At 40.8% G+C, this 3,869-nt stretch overlaps 1 pseudogene; it reads left to right on the top strand.

Annotated features, from left to right (window-relative positions):
• Positions 1–1,490: 1,490 nt before the first annotated feature.
• On the top strand, positions 1,491–2,334 carry LOC131767754 (poly(A) polymerase alpha pseudogene; annotated as a pseudogene).
• The last annotated feature ends 1,535 nt before the right edge of the window (positions 2,335–3,869 follow it).

Below are 3,869 nucleotides of genomic sequence, written 5' to 3' on the forward strand. Positions count from 1 at the left end.
GGGATCTTTATCTATTTTAACTGATATATCCCCCCACACACAAAGTGCCTGGCACATTATAGCTGTTCATCCAATATTTTTAGGATGAATGAATAGGAAAAGGCAACATGACACAGCAGATGTGAGGGTTTGCCAACCTCTGATCTCTGCTATTCTTAATCCCATTTTTATTTAGATCAAGTTTTCAGTGGTTAAATAACGCCTTACGGGTTCCAGCTAAAAGGCAGTATCCTCACTTTCTCATTTTTAGATAGATATGCATAGAGTGTTACCCTTCGTGTCTTTTTCATCAAAAACTGCCACCAAAAATGGACGTAGAGGAAATTCCAAAAAAAGTAAACTCCAGCTACTACTGCTTCCAAAATATCCTTGTTGAGGAACAAAATGTTGAAAGTAAGAATTAAATGCTTCAAAGGTTCTAGTCATCTTCCCAAAATACAGGCATCACACTCCTTTCCATCTTAGTAGAATGGGCTCACAGAGGCTCCATAATTTGTATAGTGAAAAATTACCAAATAGCTTAGGGGTGCAGATTAGAAGTTCTAGGCATTGGTGTCTATGAAATCATCATAGGCTAAAGCACTTAATCCTTTGAGCCTAAATCCAAATTGCAAACTACCCAGGAAAAAAAAATGAGATCATATATCTGCTACTCAGATCATGTTCTTATCTGCCAAAAATGCCTCTGAGAAGAAGGATGTGTGTGCATGTGCACATACACAATACACACACAAGCACACTCTCATTCCAGCAGCAAAATTACTTTGAAAACATTAGTACATATTAATAAAAATGTAAAGATAACAGCTGTTTGAATTTCAGATAAACTGTGGACCATTTTTTACCATTTAAGTCATTGAGAGTGCTGTGCACATAACTGAACAAAAACATGGTCCAAAAAAAATGCAAGTCGGCTAAAAAAGGAAGTTAAAAATTTGAGTTCGAAAAAATTTATCATAAATTATTAGTTATCTTGCCTGGTTGCCGAGGGAGATGCTCTGGTTAATATGTGTTCCATATGTGAATCAGTAATTTAGACTATCGTAAAATACACTTAGTACTCTAAAAGAACGTCCCCTTTCTTTGATGAGGCAGTTAAAGGTTTTTCAAAATATTTCTGGGCCTTATAGTCACCATGGTTAGCAAGAAATATCACTTAACCACAATTGTATGCAAGTGCCAGCTAATACAATTCTGACAAATACCAGAGAGTTTACTATAGATGAAATTCAGGGTTACCCAGAGAGATATTTACCTTGTAATGTAGCCCTTCCAAGTTTTATTAATGTCAGGACTTGGATTGCTCTAAGTGCCCATCTAAATATTACACAACCCAGAGGAGAAGCACTTAAAGCCATGGGAGAAGGTGCAGGAGTGGGGTTGGACCCAGGGCTGAGGCAGGCACCCCCCTCCTTCCTGCCTCAGTGAGTCATATGAGCCCAGGGCAGCAGCAGCACGGGAGTGACTGGACGATGCCTGCGCGGGAGACTATGCCTTTTCCAGTTACAACACAGGGATCACAACAAACACAGCTGCCACAGAAGCACTGTGGCATTACCTCTCCCATCAGCTTAGCAGCCCCCAAGGAGACTGACTTACACAGGAAAGAACTGAGACTCTGAAGCCTTTGGGGGTTTTTGAAGAGGAAGAGGAACTGCAGCACAGAATTTTAATTTGGGGAAAATTAAATAAACTGGTAAAAGAGTGGATACAAGAAATCAGTGAAAGCAAGAATCTTCCACAGTCTGTAATTGAAAATGTTGGGGGGAAAATTTTTACATTTGGATCTTATGGATTAAGAGTACATACAAAAGGTGCTGATATTGATGACTTGTGTGTTGCACCAAAACATGTTGATTGGAGTGACTTTTTCACCTCACTCTATGATAAGATGAAATTTCAGGAAGAAGTAAAAGATTTAAGAGCTGCTGAGGAGGCATTTGTACCAGTTATCAAACTGTGTTTTGCTGGGATAGAGATTGATATTTTGTTTGCAAGGTTAGCCTGGCAGACTCTCCCAGAAGACTTGGACTTAAGAGATGACAGTCTGCTTAAAAATCTAGATAGAAGATGCATAAGAAGTCTTAATGGTTTCAGGGTAACTGATGAAATTTTACATCTAGTACCAAACATAGACAATTTCAGGTTAACCCTGAGAGCTATTAAACTGTGGGCCAAACACCAGAACATCTATTCCAATATATTCGTTTCCTCGGTGTTTCCTGGGCTATGCTAGTAGCAAGAACTTGCCAGCTTTATCCAAATGCAAGAGCGTCAACTCTTGTACATAAATTTTTCTTGATATTTTCTAAACGGTATGCATTTAGATATTAAAATAAAATTGGGGGCTTCCCTGGTGGCGCAGTGGTTGAGAGTCCGCCTGCCGATGCAAGGGACACGGGTTCGTGTCCCGGTCTGGGAAGATCCCACATGCCGCGGAGCGGCTGGGCCCGTGAGCAATGGCCGCTGAGCCTGCGCGTCCGGAGCCTGTGCTCCGCAACGGGAGAGGCCACAACAGTGAGAGGCCCGCGTACCACACATACAAAAAAATTAATAATAATAATAAATTAAAATTGATTGTAGACACTGAAAAAATACATACATACATACAGCCCAGAGCAGCACTGCTCTAATTCTCTGTGGCATGTGGCCCCTAGGCTTCTGCTTTACACTTGTGCATGCTACTAGAAAAGGCAGCAATTGGAAACACATTCCCTCACAGCCAAAATCCTTCCCGTTAAGTAATTACCGGAGACCCATTTCAGAGACAAAGGCATGACAGTTAATGGGTGTTAAAAAATAAATCAAATGGGATGGAAACAAATGCACAATGTGAATGAACATACTCCTCAGATGTCAGACTTTGAACAGGCACAAGCAAACAAAACTTTGGGTCCCAGCTATTGAGCATGTCCCTCTCCTTCTCTGGGAGGCCACATACTGTCACTTCTGTGCTCAGGCTCTTAGGATGACTTCCTTGTTAATGATAAGTGATCGCCCAAGTTAATGATAAGTGCTAAGTGCAGCCAACTCTATGGTCTGAGACACCACAAAATGCACACCTATCCCACTGAGGAGAAGACATCACTTATACCAGGTCAGCCTGATAAAACTCCATATCCAGTTCTCAAAGCCGCTCTGGGTTTGATAAATCCATGTTACAAGGATATAAAGAACATCCATGAGGGCAAGGACTTGACTTTACTCACTGCCATATCCATCTCCAAGAACAGTGCTTTGCATGTAGTAGGCACTTGAAAAATATTTATTGGATGGGTGAATGGCTAGTCTGTTCTCCTGGAAACACCTGTACAGTGATAAGAAGTTTGAGCCTATGTAGAAATGAAACTCCTCTAGTATCCAGTTAGCTTCCATAAAGCTCAGATTAATGTCAATGCTTCAAAGGCAGCAGTTCTAAAAACTCCATGCTGGTTGTATATTACTTTGAATTTTTTTTTTGTTCCAAGGAAATAGTTCTGATGAAGTCATGGACACTAGGATTTGCTCTGGGGACTAAAGGAACAGGCAAGTCTTAATACAAATGTACCAACCAAACAGCAGGATTCCAGAATGATAATATCAATAAATAGAAGAGGACTTTGGCAGGTTACCCTCCTAATGGCCCTCAGATTATATACAACACTGTCCCTGCTGGTCCAGTTTCTCTGAACAAATGGTTTTGCCTTTTCTCTATATCTTGCCTCATGGAGGTTCCTCTCCCTTCTGTCTGCGGTACAAATCTTGAATAGACCTCATTTGAGTTGTCACAATATCATCACTACTGCTCTCCTTACATCTAATCTCTCCTCCCTCCAGTTCATCTCTTATGCTTCCTCCTTTTAAAAACTCTCAGTTCAGATTCCCAATAT

This window comes from Kogia breviceps, chromosome 13, assembly GCF_026419965.1.
Source record: "Kogia breviceps isolate mKogBre1 chromosome 13, mKogBre1 haplotype 1, whole genome shotgun sequence".
NCBI classification, from domain to species: domain Eukaryota; kingdom Metazoa; phylum Chordata; class Mammalia; order Artiodactyla; family Physeteridae; genus Kogia; species Kogia breviceps.